This window comes from Ctenocephalides felis, unplaced genomic scaffold, assembly GCF_003426905.1.
Source record: "Ctenocephalides felis isolate EL2017-DRISC unplaced genomic scaffold, ASM342690v1 CF-g0.4_SCAFFOLD_00845, whole genome shotgun sequence".
Lineage (NCBI taxonomy): Eukaryota > Metazoa > Arthropoda > Insecta > Siphonaptera > Pulicidae > Ctenocephalides > Ctenocephalides felis.
In genome coordinates this window covers 93,981,859-94,004,611 of record NW_020536999.1, presented here as the reverse complement: position 1 = coordinate 94,004,611, position 22,753 = coordinate 93,981,859, and positions in this window count along the sequence as shown.

Sequence of the window (22,753 nt, the reverse complement as noted above, 5' to 3'; positions counted from 1 at the left end):
TACACATATTTATGCATACAGATACACTTAAAATTATAAATACACTTTTATATACACTCATACACACTTATAAATACAATTATACATATATATATATATATATATATATATATATATATTATATGCACATACTCACATCTGCACATATACACACATATATATACATATTTATATACACTTATGTACACTAACAAGTGTATATACATATTTATATACACTTATGTACACTAACAAAATCATGCGTATAAACTTTTGGACACATGCACACTTTTTACATACATTCATACACTTATTTAAACACACTTAAAAACATACACACACTTTTACATATAAATACACTTTCATATATACTCAAACACTTATGTACATAATTATACGCAATTATTCATTTATATACATATTTATAATCACTTATGCACACTTAAAAACACCTCTACACATTCGTTCAGTTACGGGAAGTCCCGTAACGCCGGACGGCATCTAATGCCGGACATACTATTTAACACGTACTATTTACGCGAGTACATATCTTTTTATATGAAATACAAGTGAAAAGGGCGCGGGGGGCACACAGGTCCAGTATCACGCGCCAAGACTCACCTGTGACGCACACGGCCAAGGCGGGTGCAACCCTTTGCTGTTTTAGGCGCAAAATCACGGCGTTACCTAAATATCAATGAAAGTAATACTAGTATATTTATGCATTTAGATTTGAGTGGCATTCAAAAATAAAAGTAGTATTTGATTGTTATCCGTAAAATGGTAGAATATTATTAGATATTTTAAACAATTTTAGTAGGTACCATCAAATGAACGAACATGCCTGTCTCTTTGCACCGAACACTAAAGTCGTCGCTTAGCGCGGGACAGTAAACAGATTGATATTTCTTGTGAAAATTGGCGTAATTTATTCTAATTATTTAATTTAGTTCTGTATGAGTGCTAACGGTCACTACATACCCCCATTTTTCATATTTCCTAGTCAAAGAATAAAAATCTTATGATGAATGCTCTAGCTGAGAGCATCGGTGTGGCCCAGCCAAAAGGGTGAATAAATAGTGATTTTTTTTTGCAATATCTAAGAATATTCGTCAAAGACACATGTGCAGACACTCCAGAGTGTGGAGATGGCTACATATGGGTTCAATGGTGGTTAATTTGAAATGTCCGATACTAGGTGCCACTTTGTAAACTCATATTTCTTGTTACCAAAGTTTGATTGATAGTATTATTTATTTTTTAGCAAGGGTTACGTATTTATTAAATTAGTTTGATTTCTAACTTTGTTTTTCAACATAAGTCATAATTTAATGAACATGTCGTAAAATATTTTTTGATTTATTTTTAATAAACTTAGGTGTCCGGCACTCGGGGACTTCCCCCTATACTTATACGCAATTTAATAAACTTACTCACTTAAGCATATTTTTAAACACGTTTTATGCAGATTTATACACACTTAAAAACAGTTACACACTAAACATAATCATGTGTATTTATACACATATATACACATTTATTATCACTTATATACACTTAAAAACACCTCTACACATTCATATGCACTTATACGCAATTATAACACACTTAGTCACTTATACATATTTTTAAATAATTTTTATACACATTTATACACACTTATACATATTATTAACACATTTTATGCACATTTATACACAATGAAAAACAGTTACACACTTATAAACATAATCATGTGCATTTATACACATATATACACATTTATAATCACTTATACACAATCAAAAACACCTCTACACATTCATATGCACTTATATGCAATTTAACACACTGATACATATCTTTACACGTTTTATGCACATACATACACACTTAAATGCATACACACTTGCACTGAACATAATTATATGCATATATAGTTTTGATATTTACACAAATTTTATACACATTACAAGTATGCTATATGTAAGTGGCATTTTGCCATAATGCAAGTTACACAAACTTCCCAATATGTGTAATTAATTCATTTAATCAATAATAATTCTAACTTAGCTATTTTTTTTCATTTTCAGCCTCATATTTTAAAAATAAAGTTTTTGCTTTCAGTAAAATCTAATCAATGCGATTTACAATTGATATTTTTCAAACATACTTAAGAAAACTAATGATGCTGATTATTGTTTTTAGTAAAGGTCAGCCAGACGTTTCTTCGTAATTATTAAGTAAAAAAATAGTTTTTTCGATAATTTTGATGAAACTTTGCACAGTGATAGATGTCGTAGCCTAAACAAACATCCTAAAATATTAGAGGCCTACGAAAAGTGGTTGAATTACAAAAATTCATAAAAGTTTTGAATGATGGACCTCGTTTTTAGGACATACATGTTCATGTATATATATTATATACAAACATACATATGTATATGTATATGTATATGTGTGTTTAAGTCTTGTGTAGTCGTAACATCTACAAATATCTTCCAAAAAAATCGAGTGTTTTTAACAAAAAAATATTAGTGATATGGATATATAAATTATTACAGAATAAACCTGATGATGGAACGTACCTAGTTCCAAAACGTCGTATTAAACATCTTCAAAAAACAAATTGTTTTTTATTATTGGATTTACTGTTCGGAAAAGAAACAATCAATATATTGAAAAAATCCAGGACTTATCTATTGAGTATATGTATATGTATATATCCTTGTATATGTATATGTACACACACATATAAGTACAAATGTACATGTATATTTAAATATACTTGAGTATGTACATATACATACATTTCTTTTAACCTCTCAAGTATCCTTTTGTCAAATTACACAACTTTATTCCATTATGATATTTTTTTAACAAAAACATCCACTGTAAAGTCAAAAATTTTCAAGAAATACAGATGTCACTTTTATTTGTTACTATTTGTTATTATTTTATTATTGGTAAAAGGAATTCTTAAAAAGAACCACACGTGACACTTGAGGAAATAATAAAAACATTGTTGAAGGACCACCTTGAAAATTTTGAGACCCCTGTAGAGGTTTTGTGGACCCACGAGTTAAGAATGAAGCAATAAGGGTCTCGAGTTGAAAATAAAAATAAGGGTAATAGTATATATAAATAATATTTATGTAAGTAGTTGTACACTAAGGGTTGATTTGGTAAAAAATTCTTTAATATGTGGTCTTAACAAGGTTAGGAAATATTTTTTTGGTTTCAGGAAATTTTTATGGGTATGACGAGTTGTAGGGTTTTGTGTTGTTAGACAATGTTGTAAATTATTTAATTTTACACAAATTTGCCAAATACATCATTCATACTAATCGAGTGGTTTAAAAGTTACAAAAGATGTAATAAAAAAAAGCACCTTCATAACTTTGAAATTTTATACTAATGTTTAAGATTTATTTTAAAGTATACCGAGTTGCTGTAAGTTTCTATAATATTAGACAATATTATTGTGTATTTAATTTTAAACAAAACTGCTATTAACACCATTCATATTAATCGAATAGTTCAAAAGTAACAAAAGATATAAAAAATAAAAGCACTCCACAAACATTTCTTAGAAATTCTATAAAGGTAGACACACAGACGACAATTTGAGAAAAACCTGTCTGTTTCGCATTTTGTACAAAAACCGCATAATTATTTCAAAAAAAATCATAAAAAACACCTGAATGAATACTTTTAAAAAAACACAAAGATCTTATCACGTCAAATATGACAGAATTTTTTTCAATAAAATATTTTCAAATTGGCATGAAAATATCTCAATTTATGTTCTGATCCCTTTTTTTCGAGAAAAGATTTTTTAAAGGAAAAAATTACATAGGACCACCTAGATTTTATGCCAAAAAGTGGGTCGTAAATATGCCAAAAATATTTGGTATTGATATAAAATGTATAAAATATTTTTTTGATTTTGAAAAAAAAAATAGTTTAAAGTATAGTAAATTATAAAATTTGTGGACGTTATTATAAAAAACTAAATATGGCAAAAGTGCATTCATTTGTTTCAGCTTTTGTAACTTGTGAACAAATAAAGTAATATAAATAAAATATTCAGTAAAGTTATTTGTAATTAACTAAACTATAGTATGTTTTATTATTTTATGAACTTTGAACAACTCTCTATACTTTTATTTGTTCAAAAATAAATTATCAATAATGCTGTCTAATATTATAAGACTCTAAAGCAACTCGGTATAATTTAAAATCGCACTTGAATATCAATATATAATATTAAAATTGTATAGTATATTCCAAGTCGAAATGTTCACGTGATCTTTATGCAAAAATTCTGCAAAAACCCAAATTTTGTAAGGAAAGTAGTATAGTTGATATTTTGAATATTTTTACACAAGAAATTTTAGCAAAATTCTTTTCAAAAATATTCAAAACGAATTTCTACAAATTTATATGAATGGAAAAAATTCTTTTGCAAAGTCATGAAAGTTTCATTAAATATTTATTGGCTTTTATATATTTCTGAATGAATTTTTGCAAATTTTGTGAATGACATTCATTCATGAGTCAATTTATTATTTTTGCAAATTTTCTTGAATGACTCTTATTCATTCATAAGTCTATTTGTTAATAATAACTTTAACACCAGGTGCAAGTTATGTCAATTTCCATAAAAATGACTTTTGCACACTTCATTAAATGTACATCTGTACATTTTCTAAGAAAAGTGTTAATATTTCGTGTTTTGTTAGAAAAGTCATCAATTTTAGTATTTGTTTTCATAGTAGATATATTAAAAACTTTTTTGTACTAAATTTCTATGCGCAATGCAAACGGTGCAAGTACTTTAGACAATTAACCCTTTCCACTCGCGAATTCCGAGATTTATATGAATTTTCGCATCCGAGTAGAAAGGGTTAATATTTAAGGTTTTCTATGGCGTAACGGTTGAGCAACTGCCTTGTGTAGACAGAGTCGTAAGTTTGAACCCCCACTCTAATAAACCTGTTATCATGCAGTACTGATATCAATTTTCACTATATGTTTCCGATTGAAAATAAGCTCATTTCGGGCACTGCGGTGTGAAATGGCAATGGAAAATCTCTCATACTATTCTTTCCTGAATCGAGTTGGGGTTTAACTCGGTTCATGGACCTGCCCCAGGGCAGTACTACCCATTATTTTATTTATTCATAATTAAAAAATGTTATTTTTTTCCTATAACTATCCACCAGAAACTAGAACTTTTAGTCTAAATTTATTTCGACGTTTCAAGTCATTCTGAGCCATTTGAGACCGAAATGAAAAAAATGATTGCAAAAATTCTAATCGAAATATTCTTCACTTTTCTTACTATTTTAGTGTCTAAAATTTTTGAAATCGGTACAGCAGTTCTTGAGAACACGTCGTCAAAAGAACAAACTTTGTTTCACTTACTTTTTCGCATTACAGTGTCATAGGATTCAGATTGACCGAAAACGACAAGATGACAAAAAATTTAAAAAAAAATGGAAGAAACAAAAACATGTGTATGTTTGTGTATAAATGTGTATAAGTGTGTATAAAATGTGTATAAATGTGCACAAGTATATAATTGCGTATGAATGTGTGTAAAGGTGTGTAAATGTGTTTAAATGTGTATGAATAATTATAATTGTTGTGGAATTGTGTACAAATGTGTGAATGTGTATAAGAATGTATAAGTGTGTAAAAATTGTGTATAAATGTGCAGAAGTGTAAAAAGTGTGTGTAGATGTATAAAAATGTGTATAAAAATACATAAAAGGAGATGAATGGATGTTAGTGTGTATAAATGTATATAAACATGTATAAATATGTATAAGAGTGCATAACTATGTATAAATGTGTGTAAAGATGTGTAAATGTGTTTGAATGTGTATAATTGTGTATAAATATGTATAATCGTGCGTGATTGTGTATAAGGGTGTGTAAAGATGTGTGTGTTCGAATGTGTATGACACATGTATAAATATGTATAAGAGTGTATAATTACGTATAAATGTGTGTAAATGTGTTTAAATGTGTTTGAATGTATATAACTGTGTATGACATGTGTATAATTGTGTGTAAAGGTGTATAATTTGAGCATTTTTGAGTCCTCTTGGAGTAATCTGTGGGCTATATATTAAATAAATAAATAAATAAATAAATAAATAAATAAATAAATAATTTTGTAAAAAAATGTGTTCAAATGGGTATGACATATGTATAAACATGTATATGGGTGTAAAATTACGTATAAATGTGTATAAAAAAAGTCTAAATGTGTTTAAATGTGTATAATTGTGTATGATTGTGTATAATTGTGCGTGATTGTGTATAAGTGTGCGTGAAAGTGTATAAAAGTGTTTAAATGTGTATAATCGTGTATAAATAATTATAATTGTGTGTGATTGTATACAAATGTGTGTGAATGTCTGAAAGTGTGTGTAAATGTGTTTGAATTTGTATAGCTGTGTATAAATGTGTAGAATTGTGCATGATTGTGTTAAAGTATGAGTAAAGATATGTAAGTGTATTTGAATATGTATAATTTTGCATGAATAATTATAATTGGGTGTAATTGTGTACAAATGTGTGTGAATATCTATAAGTGTGTGTAAAGGTGCGTAAATGTGTTTGAATGTGTATAATTGTGTATAAATTTGTATAATTGTGCAAGATTGTGTATAAGGGTGTGTAAAGATGTGTAAGTATGTTCGAATGTGTATAATTGTTTATGAATAATTATAACTGTGTGTGATTGTGTACAAATGTGTGTGAATGTGTATAATTGTGTGTAAACGTTTTTTAATGTGTTTAAATGTGTATAATTGTGTATAATTACGTATAAATGTGTTTAAATGTGTATAATTGTGTATGATTGTGTACAATTGTGTGTGAATGTGTATAAGTGTGCGTAAATGTTTATAAATGTGTATAAGTGTGCGTAAATGTTTATAAATGTGTTTAAATGTGTGTAACTGTGCGTGACTGTGTACAAGTGTGTGTGAGTATTTAAAAGTGTTTGAATGTGTATAATTGTGTATGAATAATTATAATTGTGTGTGATTGTGTACAAATGTGTGTGAATGTGTATAAATGTGCACATAAGAATTCTACAAAGAGGATTAGTCGTCATGAATAGACTATAAATTACAGGCGATAACAATATTGTAATAAATTGTTATTAATGATACCAAATAATAATTCTACTCGAAACTCGAAAGCAGTATTATTGACCATTGGTGGCAAATGTACGGCTATGAAAAAAATTATAACTGGTGGTGCATGGCTTAAGGCAAATTGCTGGAACTTTCCGTACCGTAATAGATCGAGGAATTTTATATGTTTTTGAATAGATTATTATAAATACTGTAACTTTCATTATTTGTATTTTATAGATAAAATCTAAGAACTTATAAATTGGACAACGACGTTTGTATATACATAAAAAGTGAATAAATAAAACCTAATCAAGCGGAGTTAGAATGAAGGACCTTATCTCATATTTCTAAGAATTATATAAACTAAATTGCAAAGTTAAAATTATTTATTTTAAGTATATAAGTAATCTTTGGAATTTCAGCTAGAATCAAAATTCAAATCTGAATCATTTTTGATATTTAAAAAAACTAATGGTGCGTGGCGTCGTGCCTGGGCAAATTGCTAGAACTTCCCTTATCGTAACCAAATAGTCAAGGAAAATAAAAAAAAATTTGAACCAAAAACAATTTTTTTACCATCACCATAAAGAAAGCATTTATTCACATTGCCAACACAAGCAAAGTATTTGCTGAATCATTCTAATCGGATGTTCCATTTTTTTTGAAAAACTGTAATTTCTGGCACTTTTTGCTCTATATCTCCCAAAAGCTGGACCAGCCTTTGCCAAAAACTAAACAGCGCGTCTTCCTATCAATAGGAATCGAATTTTTTTAAATCATTCAAATTGGATGCTCCGTACTCTTAAAAACTCGATTTGTATTTTTTGCACACTTTGCTCCGGATCTCCGAAATGTCTGGACTTGCCTTTGCCAAAAACTAATCAGCACTTCTCTCTATCAATAGGAATCAAATATTTGTTGAATCATTCAAATCGGTTGATCCTTGCGCCTGAAAACGTGGACGAAAGATTGTATCCAAACATACATACACACACGCACGCACACACAGACACATCAAATTGTTCTAAGGTATGCCAAAATGTTCAGAAACCTCTAAAACGTGAAGATATGCAAAAATATTCATTTTCCGAAATTAAAAAATCCAAAAATGTAACTTTTACCAATCAATTAATAATTTTCTGAACTGAATTTCTCAAAATCCAAAAGTGTCTTCACAATTTGTTTTACCAAATTGTTCCTATCAACATCATTGCTTTTCGTCGACCCAATAAATTATTTCGAAAATTACAAAATCCGTTTTTAATAAATCAAAAAACCTACCGAAATATTTTGAAAGTCGTTTTTGAGTCCGTGTGTCCGTCGTTTAACCTTTGAATAGCGTCAAATTAACATTATTGTAATGATTTAATATGATCGGACTCTGACAATGGAAATTATAAGAATGATAAATGATAATATATACATTCATATATATATATATATATATATATATATATATATATATATATATAAGTATATTTATTACAAAAATAAACCGCATACAAATTAACTACCCATACACAATAAACATACGCAAGGCTTCAGAAAGGCAGAGGTGCTAAATAGATATAAATTGTGGATGAATTTTAACAAATTTTCATTAAAAAAATTGTTAGATATAGTGATTTGAAATTTAGTGCCCATAAGGATACCTACTATGTTTTGGCAAATTTTGAAGTTTGTGCAATGATTTTTAGGTATTTTAAATAATTTTTGAATTATAAAAGGTTTTTTTTTGTTTTTAACTTTCTATAGGGTGAGTTATTGTAATCGTTCAAAAATCAAAATTGAAAGTTTTAACATTTCATCACGTTTTGAAGGTTTCTGAACATTTTGGCATACCGCAGAAAAAATGAATGTGTGTGCATGTATGTGTGTGTGTATGTATGCATGGATACAATTTTTCGTCAGCGTACGGATCAACCGATTAGATTGATTCTAAACCATTCGATTCCTATTGATAGGGAGATGTGCTGATTAGTTTTTGGCAAAGGCAGGTCCAGACGTTTCGGAGATACGGAGCAAGGAGTGCAGGAAATAGAAATCGAGTTTTTGAGAGAACGGAGCATCCGATTTGAATTATCCAAAAAGCATTCAATTTGTAATTATTGGGAGAAGTGGCAAATAGTTTTTGGCAAAGGCAGATCTAGTCGTTTCGGAGATACGGAGCTAAATATTTATATCATTCTAATTTATTTGAAAACATTTAATTTTTATATATAACTAGCTTTGTTATATTTTATGAGAACAAAATTATTTAGTTAGATGTACTTGATTTTTGAACATAAAGATGATTTTATACCATTTTCTATTTTTTTTTTGTTATCTGTACAACTATAAAATTTACTAAAACTTTATATTATAAACATTTTAAATATATATTACGAGTATTTCATATTTTAATTCAATTTAAACTAAAAAGTACAAGAGTTTATAAACTTACAGTAAAGAAAACAATTTAATCACAGTTTTTAGTATGACCATATTCATAAAAATCTGTAAGGTAAAAAATTTTATAACTATTTCAATGTATAAATTAATATTTGTAGTAAATCCTATAAAAAATTTAGGTCGATACAAGGTTTATGAATATTTTTCTATAATTTATCGAAGTACAAACAAAGCGCACTCAAACATTATAAGCTGCCTTGCGGAACACCTAATATTCGTGGCACTGTCAGATTTACATTCTTAGTTCAAAATCTATATAAACATACATACTTTAAATATATTTTGTAAAAATGTGAAAATATCAAAGTATCAAATTAGTAAAGATATCATAATAAATATAAAATAAATTATGTATATTTTTTTAACTAAAGCAGTTTTAGTGCAAAAACATATAAAAAACATGTTAAACATAAATTAATCATCATAAATCCCTAAATATCTTTCTGTATGATATAAATTTATTTTCCCGGAGGTTCCAAACCCCTGCAACCAATAAATAATATTTAATTCAGGTTCTCACAAATCACATAATGCGAGCCTGATTGCGGCTTGTATATGTATGTATGGATTTTTTTATTTGATTTTATATTTTGTATAGGAATATTTTTTTCTTTAATGATCACAACTCAGGTATAAATGATATAGAATTAAATTTAATGTTTAAACAAATTTTATTAATAATTGAAGAATAAAAACAAAATATTTTGTTTAAAATTTGATATGTGATTTTCATGGAATAAAGTTCAAATTAAGTATTACTATATGTAATTTTAAACATGGTAGAAAATATGCATTAATTTTTATAAAATTGTTTAAAATCAGAAAATTGCTCCAGAAAAGTAACAGTATAAACGTAATGTTATGCTATTTTATACGGGCGAGCGTTTATACTGTTACTGTCCTACTAACTTTTAGCATTTTTTTGCAAAATTTTAGCAAAAATAAGTGATTTTTGAGATTTTGTTTATAAATATACTCATAAAGGGAATTTATAAAAAAATATTTTCATTTGTCTCTTATTTGATGATTTTTAAATTTTGATATTTTATTAGGGTTAGGTACATACATTTTTCAAAATTAGTGATAGTAATAATTTTAAATCCCTAGACAAATATTATAATATTATGAAAAATTGTCAGAACTTAGCTAAGACATATTTATATAATTGTACAAAATTTCCTATATATAGCAATAATAGTTTTTTTTAAAAAATTTTCGTGAGGTACATATGTTTTTTCTTTGTGCAAAAATTATACACGTCCTGACAGGCTCTCTATAAAGGTAATATATATATGAAAATAATAAATCAAGTCCTATTTTTACGTTTTTCTTTGACAGTCCCCGAAAAAAGGCAGTTGGTCCAAAATTTGTCACGGATAATATTTTTGCAATTTTAAAACGATTTACTTTTAAAAGTACCAAATCTTTTGTTAAAATATATATATATATATATATATATATATATATGTGTGTGTATATATGATAGAAAATACTAAAACTGATACGTCTCTTAATAAATATTTGAGATATATAATAATTTCAAACTAAGTGTGTTGAGAGAGCAAAGAATGATGAATTGAATGGGCAAATTTTAAATATTTTTAAAAAATAGTCTTAGTAGTTCTACAAAGTTGCGATTTGAATATATTGTATACTAATATATATACTATGACAAAAAAATGCTAAAACTAATACGTTTCTTAATAAATATTTGAGATATATATTTCAAACTAAGTGCGTTGAGAGAGCAAAGAATGATGAATTGAATGGGCAAATTCTTAATATTTTTAAAAAATAGTTTTAGTAGTTCTACAAAGTTGCAATTTGAATATATTATTTATTAATATATATATATTATGACAACAAATACTAAAATTAGTAAGTCTTCTTAGAAAATTTCGTGATATTTAAAATTTTCTGAAAAAATGCACAGGGCAAAATTAGGAAAAGTAAGTTGAAAGGGCAAAGTAAATTTCATCCTCAGTGCACACGGTTTGTTTCAAAAAGCTGCAACTTTAATATATTATACTTCAATATATCTACTACAATAACAAATACTAAAATCAATGAGTTTTCTAACAAAAATTTGATATATTAACAAATATTAGAACATATACAAGTATATCCTTGGTCTTTTTTACCTACTCTAAATATCACACGATGATTTTCTACGGGCAATATATATTATTTTTTCCTGTGTGTGGTTTACAGAAAAGGTACTTGACTTATATAAAAAATACAATAAATACAATAATAGGCCATGAAGGATTCAACAGGCCAAATTCTATAGGTTTCAGTTTAGAGGTTATAATTGACCGTGAAGGAGGGACCTTGTCACATTTTGAGAAGTGTTCAGTGTGGTTGTTAAACTATTTTTTTATACTAAAACGGTTTGTACTAGGATGCTGAAATTTTAGTATGTTATACCTTGATTTGTATACTAAAATTTAGTTTATAATTTTTTTTAGACTTTTATGTGTATAAATTGTAAAAAATAATAAACTCCGTCAACGCGCACGTTGTCATCACTCGAGTTTTCAGAAAAAGCTAGTTCAACGAGCTCTCCAGGCTACAAGGATTGTTCTAGGACATTATGATTTTAATATGTTATTCTTGGATTTATATGCAATAATACTGTATATTTAGTATCTATAAAAGTACGTATTTTGGCGATTTTTTTAAAGCATTTTTTTCTGTTACTAATAATACATGCTCAAATTTTAATTTAGCTAAATTTTTAACCCAAACGTCAAATTGTATATGAACATGAAGGCCCATGTAAGCTGCCTTGCGGAGCACCTAATATTCGTAGTATTGTTATATGCAATAATACTGTATATAATTCAAACATTAATGCCAAAAAAATTGAAAAATAAAGTTTGCCATCACTATTAATTTTCTAAGGCTTGTTCATTATTAGAATGTAATATTTAAGGAGCTCACCAGGCTACAAAAGTAATTGTAGGATGCTGCAATTTTAGTGTATGTTATACTTGAATACTTACATTAAAATCGTGCATTAAAAAAAATTCACAATTTTATGTGTAGGAATAATAAAGAATATTATTATCCCTCAATGCGCAAGGACCTCACTCTACACTTCGAACAATTTGGAGTTATTGAAATGTAATTTTTAAAGAGCTCTTCAGGCCACACAAGTTGGTTTAGAATACTGTAATTTCAATACGTATTATCTTATTAGTGATATTATAATCCTGCATTTGAAAAAAAGTATATATTTTCATTTGTGTAAATAGTAAAAAAATATTGAAGCACATGGGCCTCACTCAAAAAATTTGGGATTATTATTAAAATGTAATTTTTGAAGAGCTCTTCAGGCCACACAGATTGTTCTAGAATACTGTAATTTCAAAAAGTTATATCTTAATAATAATATTATAATCCTGCATTTAAAAAAATATACATTTTCATTGGTGTAAAGAGTAAAAAAATTTATGATCCATGGGTGTTACTCATAGACTATAAAGTCGAATCATAATAAAATGCAATTTTTATAGAGCTCTTCAGGCAACACTGATTGTTCTAGAATTCTGGAATTGCAATATGTTATACCTTAATATATGTATTCTAACTTGACATTTAAAAAATTACATGCTTTTATGTAAAAGAATCGAAAAAAAACGTTTGTTGCTGCATATTGTCGCATGTAGTCATTATTAAATCTTTATTTTAAGGAGCTCTCCAGGCTAACCGAATTGACCTATAATCTGGTAATTTGAATATGTTAAATCTTGATATTTATACTAAAATTCTGTGTTTAAAAATTTATATATTTTTTGTGTATAAATTGCACAACTCGACAACTTTCGTCGATGTGTAAATTTTTTTGATGAGCTCTTCCAGCTACACGGCTTGTTTCAGGCTAGAATAATTTTAGAATAGAATTTTTTATCATCTACAATATACCAAATCCACAAAATAATATAATGCAATACACATTATGAATATATTTAATATTTATTACAAAATCACTTGTTTCAGTTCATATTTTTCTAAAATTCGATGTCCCTGTGTTTCCCAACCTTTATTTGTTTAACAAAAATTAATTAAATAACACTAATGGACAATTTCTATTCGTTTATTGTTTTTTATTTATTTAAAACACGTCTCTGTCTAATTGCTAATGACTTCTGTATGTAGAATTAGGTTTAGACGGGTCGCTGGGAGTAAAATTCAAATAAATATTTATACATATAATTTATTTAAATATTTTATATGTAACGTAATTTTTTTGTGAAATTTGAGTTGTGAGTTTATTCTATAAACAAGAATTATTTATGAATTTGGCCTGAAGAGCTCACAAATTAAATTTTAATTATATTTTTTTATTTGTTATTCTATTTATATGCTCGATCATATTTATGAGTTCAATTAAAATATTTTATTTAAATATAAAAAAATGTACTAAAAAGCTGTAAATTGGATATGTTATACTTCAATATGTTTGCTATTACAACAAATACTAAAATCGATAAGTCTTCTCATAAACATTTGAGATAAATAATTTTTCTTTCAAAAATGCAATAAATACTAATATATAGTAATGAATTGAAGGAGCAAATTTTAATATTTTTTAAAAATAGTTTTAGTTGTTCTACAAGGTTGAAATTTTAATATGTGTTATTTGAATATGTCTACTATATTAACAAATACTAAACTTGATGATGTTTCTAACAAAAATCTGAGATATTTACAATTATCTAGCCGAGGAACATCAATCTTTATATAATGTTGGTGATAATTATATACTAAACTAAAATATTTTATTTAAATATAAAAAATTGTACTAAAAAGGTGTAAATTGGATATGTTATACTTCAAAATGTTTGCTGTGACAGCAAATACTAAAATTGATAAGTCTTTTCATAAACATTTGAGATAAATAATATTTCTTTCAAAAATACAAAGAAGACGTATATAGTAATGAATTGAATGAGCAAATTTTATTATTTTTTAAAAATAGTTCTAGTTGTTCTATAAGGTTGCCATTTTAATATGTTTTACTTCAATGTGTCTTCTATCACGACAAATACTAAAATTGATGATGTTTCTAAGAAAATTTGGAGATATTAACGAATTTCATAAACAGGTACCCTCTCAGCAGTATCTTTTACCTTACCCCTTAGTCCGGAGCTCTTTTTTACATATTTCTACTCCCCCAATCCGGCCCTGTTTATTACCTTATTTGCCAAGTTACCCAAAACAAACGACCCATTGTTCAAACACACCTTTGAAACGAAATCGTAGGAAGCCGACAGAACTGTCGGTTCTTTTGGCGGGCGTTTTCAAAAGGCCGAAGATCATTTTTACTAAAACTTAAACACTGTTTGCTTCCGAAAGGTCCCCTTTTGTCTATTTGTAAGAAGAAAGAGGAATTTAATCTGTTTTAAACTGATAAATGGCATTTAGATTGGTGCGAGGAATATGGTGTTACGCAAGGTCGGTGATTAGGGCCCATTTGTTAACACAGAATAATAGTAATTAATTTAAGGACTTTTCGAAGGAGAAGTTTGTGTTTTTCGAAGGAAAAGTAAACTAATCGATTTCCCAAGAACCAGAGCGTCTTATGCGTGAAATCGTAATATGCAGGATAAAAACAATATATTGTCACGAACGTTATGAGCATACTCGTTTTAAAGATATATCTGGTATATATACTTAGAGTAAATTCGCTCTGTATGTGTGAAATGAATGTAGTTATAGCAGATTTTTCAGAGACAAAACCGCGTCTTATGCGTGAAAGCATAATATGTAGTTAACACACATTGATCCTATCCCGCATATAAGGCTTTCACGCATAAAACGTAATTTTGTACTTGAAAAATCAGTTAGTTAGTCTACTGGATCAAATTAAAATCCATTGCAGCTATAAATAACGTTAAGTCTTGTAAAATGGAGCTCCGCAAGGTCTACGATGAAGACCTCATTTTTTGTTTATATAAATTTGATGTAAAAGTTTACGTTTATTTTACTATGTTTATATATATATATATATATATATATATATATATATATAATATATATATATATATATATATATATATATATCAGCAATTATGAATCATAACCTTGTTTGAAGTTTGTCAACAGAGAGATTAAGATTTTAATCACTTTACACTAATTAGTGTAATTTGATTCAATAATAGATTTCAGTCATTATATCATTACATATATATTATATATATATATATATATATATATATATATATATATATATATGCGTGTATATAAATGTATTTAATCTTATATCAAAGAGAGACCTAGAATATAATTGAGTTAATCCGATTTAGCAAAGTGGCTTAAATAGAACATACTTTGCAGATTTATATCTTTACATCGTTATATATATATATATACATACATACAAATATATATATATATATATATACATACATAAATCAATCTTTTGTAACTCTATAACAATCTATAACGTCTCAAACAAAAACTATTAAAAAGTCCATGAAGTATGCAAATGTAAAGTTCAGATTTTTTTTCGAATTTCTAGTAAAGATATATATAGTTGTTTGTTAAGTGTTTTATGCAGAATTTAATTAACTTTTGATTTATGTATAATAATTTCTAATGTTTTTAACAAAAAACTATCAGTTTTTTGCAAAATACTATAAAAATGTCCCGGATTTTTACAAATGATTGCTTGCATAATTGGCTAAGGTTCAAATGTAAATTTGAGGACTTTTTGATATAAGGATATAATGTATTTTAGGTTTTTCAGACAAAATAAAAGGAGCTTATTAGCTATATATATAATATTATATATTTCGATATTATATTTCCACAAAAACTATTAGGTTTTTGCATAAAACTAACAAAATGTCCATGATGATCGCAAGAGTGATATTTGTTGAAGTTCGAATTTAAATTTGGAGCATTTTTAATATAGGGATAGTTTTATATTTTTCAGGTTTTTCATACTAAATATAAATAACTAATTATAAAATTATTATCACACTCTATAAAACTAAATTTTTACGCTTTTCATCTGTATATAAATATAAATATCTGTTCTAATAAAAACGATGAAAATTTTACAAAAAATTAGAAAAATGCTCAGTACAAAAAAAAAACTAATTGTAAATTTTTGGAAGATGAATTCATATGAGGTACGTGTATTTATACAAAGTTATTTAAAGAATTTTTTACAAATGCAAGAAGAACAGAACAAATTAATATTAATATTGCTTTAGCAACAAATAATTTGTTTTTGCAATTAAAAATTAACGAAATAAAGGCGAGGCTTGTTTTTAACACCAACATTCTAATGGCTTTTAACACTGTTTTAAGTAATGTGTAAACATTTGAAAAAAATAATGTACGTAAAAGTGCGAGTTTATTTTACCTCAAAAATTATTGTGAATTACAGTTTGAAATATAAATCTTTGTGTTAAATTTATTAATTTTTTTTTTTTTAATTATTTATACATTTTTATTAACTGATGTTGTAAAATTGTCACTTTTTTGTAACTTATCCTGCATCTTAATATATAACTATTGCAAATTCATCTATTATTTAATTTTATACCAAATTATATTTTATCTAAAATACATTTATCTATCTATATTTCATCTATCTTTTGAGCATTTTGCTACCAGAAAGCAAAGAGCATTCTGTTTTGTTTGAAAATGTGAAATTTTTTCTGAAGAAACAAGTCTTTGAGTAAACAACAAGAGATTTAATTGTTTAAACACAAGAGAAACCGACAAAAGAAATTAACGCCGATATATTAAATGTATCCTAACATATATACATATATATGTATATACTTGTATGTATATGCATATGCATACACATATTTATGAATGAATCTCTTTGTACATGCCTTTCAGTATCTTCCATTTGAATTTTAAAAAATTATTTGTGGCAGGCCCGACTCACTACAAAATTCACGGTTCGAGTCCTGGCATTGACATGAAATTTGTATCATTAAAATTTAAATTACAGAATTTGAATAGTTGACTTGAATTAGAAGTAAGAAGAAGATAATAGATTAAAACACGCGAAGATGAAAAAGAAGAATCAAGAAGAATGAAGAAATGAAGGAAGACAGGAAATGAATAGAATTAGAAGTCAGAAGAAGACACAAGATTAGTAGAGAGAAAGGGGGAGAGAGAATGGGAGAGAAAAGAATGAAGTAAAAGAAAACAGGAAATGAATAGAATTAAAAGTTAGAAGAAGAAGCAAGGTTAAAATAAAAATGAAGAATGAAGAAATAAAAGAAGACAGGAAATGAATAGAATTAGAACAGAAAATGAAGCTAAATTAAAAGAGCGAGAGCGAAGAATGAAGAATTGGCTAATGCTTCGAGTTAAGTAGAATTTGAATTGTTGATTTGAAATATAATAGAATTAGAAGTTAGACGAAGAAGGAAGGTTAGAAGAACAAGGAAGGTTGAAGAAATAAAAGGAGAAAAGAGTTGAATTAAATTAGAAGTTAGAAAAAGAAACAAGATTAAAAGAGAGAGAAGAATGAAGAAGTGGCTAATGCTTCAAGTTAAGTAAAATTTGAATTGTTGATTTGAGATAGAATAGAAATAGATGTTAGATGAAGAAGCAAGAAGCATAAAGAAGATAGTTATGAAGAAATTGGATAGTAAAGAAATTGATTTAGAATAAAGAGAATATAAAATGTAAAGAAGAAAGTTGTGGGTATGGCTTAAAACTTTAAGTAAACGAGAATAATTTACAAAAAATAAAATGTAAAGTAATTTTTGTACAGAACCCTAAATGCACAAGAACTTTCAAACTACTTTGGGATCGTTCAAGTATTACGTAAGCAGATTTAATACAATTATTTACCCCCCCCCACACTCCTTTGTCAGCAAAAGTAAGCAAATTTCTTACCAAAAATAAGCAAAATAAGCAAATCAGTAAGCCCCCCCGCCCCCCTATAGTGCTTACGTAATACTTGAACGACCCCTTTCCATAAAAAATATAAACACTAAAAATATTATTATCAAACCTGTGTACTATATATAGCACACAATATGCACAAAACAATGTTCTTAGATATTTATATAGGTTTATTGACTGTAATGAGTATACCAAGTTACTGTAGAGCAATTTGTTGTTAGACAATGTTGTAGATAATTCATTTTTTTTTATAAAACTGCTATATACATCATTTATATTAATCGAATGATGTAAAAGTTACAAGAGATATAACAAATAAATTCACAATTTGAGTTTTAACGAGTTCTTCAGGCTACATTTCAAACTAAACCATTTCTCCTGTACCATCTGTTTATAAAAATCATTATTTATTTCAAGAACACAAAATACGCGTGCGCCCATCGAAAAACTTTACAAAATTTTCGAAAAAAAACAACAGGTGATACAAATGTTAGTACGGAGCACCCCTGGAACCCAGTGGTGTACTTTTAAATGTTTATTTATAACCATAACAATTTCTTTGTTCGATTTTTTTGTGATTTGAGCACGGGCGATCTTTTTCCTTAGAAATAACACACTCGGAGTCAATTACAAGGCAATTGTCCGCCGCAAAGGTAGGATTTTTTCAGGACACTTTTGCAGTTAATCCTGTGTACATCCAAAGATAATAAAGGGATTGTTAAGGTGAAAATGGGATTTTAAAGAGGATTGTGTGTGTTAAAATTATTGTTCAGGATTCTTTTTAGTATTTGTAACAATGTAGATTATATTGAGGCTTGAATAAAAAATTTTATGTATAATTCTGAATTATCAAATGTCTATTTTGGTGAGCTCTACAGGCTACACCAGTCTTACTAGAATACTGTAATTTTACTAAATTATACCTCAATATATATACATCAAAACTGCATATACAAACATACTTAATTTTCTGAATTTCTGACTTAGATTTGTCTTTTGAGTCATGAAAACAAGCTGAAACGATGGTAATAAACTAAGTTTAAATAAGTCATAACTAGCCAAGTTTGTCACTTTTAAGTGTTTTAGTCACGAGACATTAATTTAACTTTTGAATGACACATTTTGGAATTCCAAATAAAAGACGGTTTCAGGGATATATATATATATATATATATATATATATATATATATATATATATATATATATATATATATATATATATATATAACATTTTGGAACTATTTAGGCTTTTTTGGGGTTATACTCCAAGTATAACAACAACATGATTGGTATTCCGTCTTTAAATTATATTAAAATGTCCTTTAAGGCTCTAGCAATTTATAATGCTATTTTGAGGTATACCAAGTTGCTGTAGAAAAGTACAATATTAGACAATTTTGTAGAGAATTAAGTTATGTCTAAATTTCCCAAAAACATTATTCATATTAATCGAATGGTTCAAAAGTTACAAGAGATACAATAAACAAATCCAGTCCTAGGTCCATTATTACCACAGGAACAGGAAACTTTTATTAAATCCATATAATTATCCTTTAATTTTCTGTTCCCACAAAAATCCTTTTTCTCATAAATCATTCTTTCAAAATTTGGCAAAGAAACTATTTATCATAATTTGATACTTTTGTATTTATTCCAAAAAGTATCTATTTCGTCCTCTAATCGTTTTTGTTTGAAGTCGAGCGAATAGTTGGGTCTGAGAACATGTGTTTTGGAAAATGTATAATATATATATATATATATATATATATATATATAATTTATATATAATTAGATGCTTAGCACCTCATTAAAATCATTTCCTGAAGCCCTAAACATTCAAATATTTCTAATATCAAATAACAAAAAAAATTGACGATTCAAAGCGATTTAAAAGTATACCGAGTTGCTGTTGGGCTCTATAATATTACACTAATTATAGACAATTCAATTTTGAACAACTTTTGTAAAAACATCATCTACACTAATAGAATAGTTTAAAGATATCACAAATAAATGTACAACAGATGAGTTGCATATTATGTATATCCATATTTTAAAATGTGATTTTAGGGTATGACCAGTTGTTGTAGGACTTCATAATATTGAACAAACCTATAGATAATTTAACTTTGCAGATATTTTCTAAATACATCATTCATATTAATCGAATGGTTTACAAGTTACAAAAAATAAAAGTATACCAGAACACAGTTGGATAAATCAAAAGGGCAAAGTAAATATCACCCTCAGTGCACAAAACTTGTTCTAGAATATTGTACTTTTAGTATGTTATATTTAAATATATCTACTATATTAACAAAAACTAAAATTGACAATGTTTCTAACAAAGAATTGAGATCTTCATAAATTTGTTAAAGTACCACAATTTTAACTTAAAAGTTAAATAAATTGAAAGGGCAAAGTAAAAATAACCCTCAGTGCCCAAAACTTGTTCTAGAGTGTTGTAATTTTAGTATGTTATACTTAAATATGTCTACTATATTAACAAATACTAAAATTGTCAATGTTTCTAACAAAAAAATGAGATATTAATAAATTTCTTAAAGAAGTACCACAATTTTCACTTACAATTAGAAGTTAAATAAATTGGAAGGCCAAAGTAAATATAACCCTCAGTGCACAAAACTTGTTCTAGAATGTTGTAATTTTAGTATGTTATACTTAAATATGTCTACTATGACGACAAATACTAAAATTAGCAATGTTTCTAACAAAAAATTGAGATATTTATAAATCTCTTAAAAAAGTACCACAATTTTCACTTAAAAGTTAAATAAATTGAAAGGGCAAAGTAAATATAACTCTCAGTGCACAAAACTTGTTCTAGAGTGTTGTAATTTTAGTATGTTATACTTAAATATGTCTACTATATTAACAAGTACTAAAATTGGCAATGTTTCTAACAAAAAATTGAGATCTTCATAAATTTGTTAAAGTACCACAATTTTAACTTAGAAGTTAAATAAATTTAAAGGGAAAAGTAAATATAACCCTCAGTGCACAAAACTTGTTCTAGGATGTTGTAGTTTTAGTATGTTATACTTAAATATGTCTACTATGACGACAAATACTAAAACTGATAGGTTTTCTTCGGAACACAAAGTGTTCGAATCTGCTAGTATTAATAGTAAAGTTTTATTTGTTTTAAATATTTTTATTACTTTCATAATGCTGCAATTTTAATATATTATACTTAAATATGACTACTATGAGTATATGTCTATACTAAAATCGATAAGTCTTCTCGCAAAGTCTTCATACATTTACAAATCTGTTGAAAAAAGTGCCTCATTTATATAAAAAAGAAAAAAGTGTTTACTATTACTAATGGATCTTAAGTACGTTAATGAGGTGTTACTAAAAGCGATTTTATTTAATTCTTACCCTCGACAGATTTTTTTTTATTTTAAAATCATTTAACCGACCATTAAGTGAAATGAATGTGGCAAACACGTGTTTGTGAAATGGAAATCGATTTGTATATATATATATATATATATATATATATATATATATATATATATATATATATATATATATATATGTGTGTGTGTGTGAAATTGAATTTTATAATTTCATCTGCCATACATATACTGTTGACAGTATCTTATATTATTTTAATTTCTAGCACATCTTAGCTCTTTTCAGCAATAATAATGTAGACATAACATTTTTCTTATATATTACATTCTAATATTATCTAGGCTCATAATGTCAGCTAAATTCAAATTTCAAGAGAATTGACATTTTTAGCAAATAACAGTTCAAATGTCAAACAATGATAAGTAATTTTTTGAAATTTTTTCCATTTATTTCTACAATATAACTATAGTTTTATAATTTATAACTTCTTGAAAATTTTCCTTAACAAACTACAAAAAGATTTATCAAAATTCGAATAACCGTTTAAGAGGAGTTTGAATTCATACATCCGTACAGAAGAATATATATATATATATATATATATATATATATATATATAGACCTAAATTCTTACCCTTCTACCACCAACCCCTATTTCATTTTAGTAATCGAGTAATTTTTCTCCAGCTTTAAAAAGAATCAAAATTTAAAGAGAATTGATCCCAAAATTTAATAAAACGTGTTAAATTCGGACAACCCTTGATAAAAACTAATGGTGTATGGCATCGTGCCTTAAGGCAAATTTCTGGAACTTCCCGCACCATAATAAAATTTAGTAAAAACATTTTTTTTTTCAAATTAAAACAAAAAAAAAATCTTTCCTTAAAAGCAATCATTTCGTCAACACAAG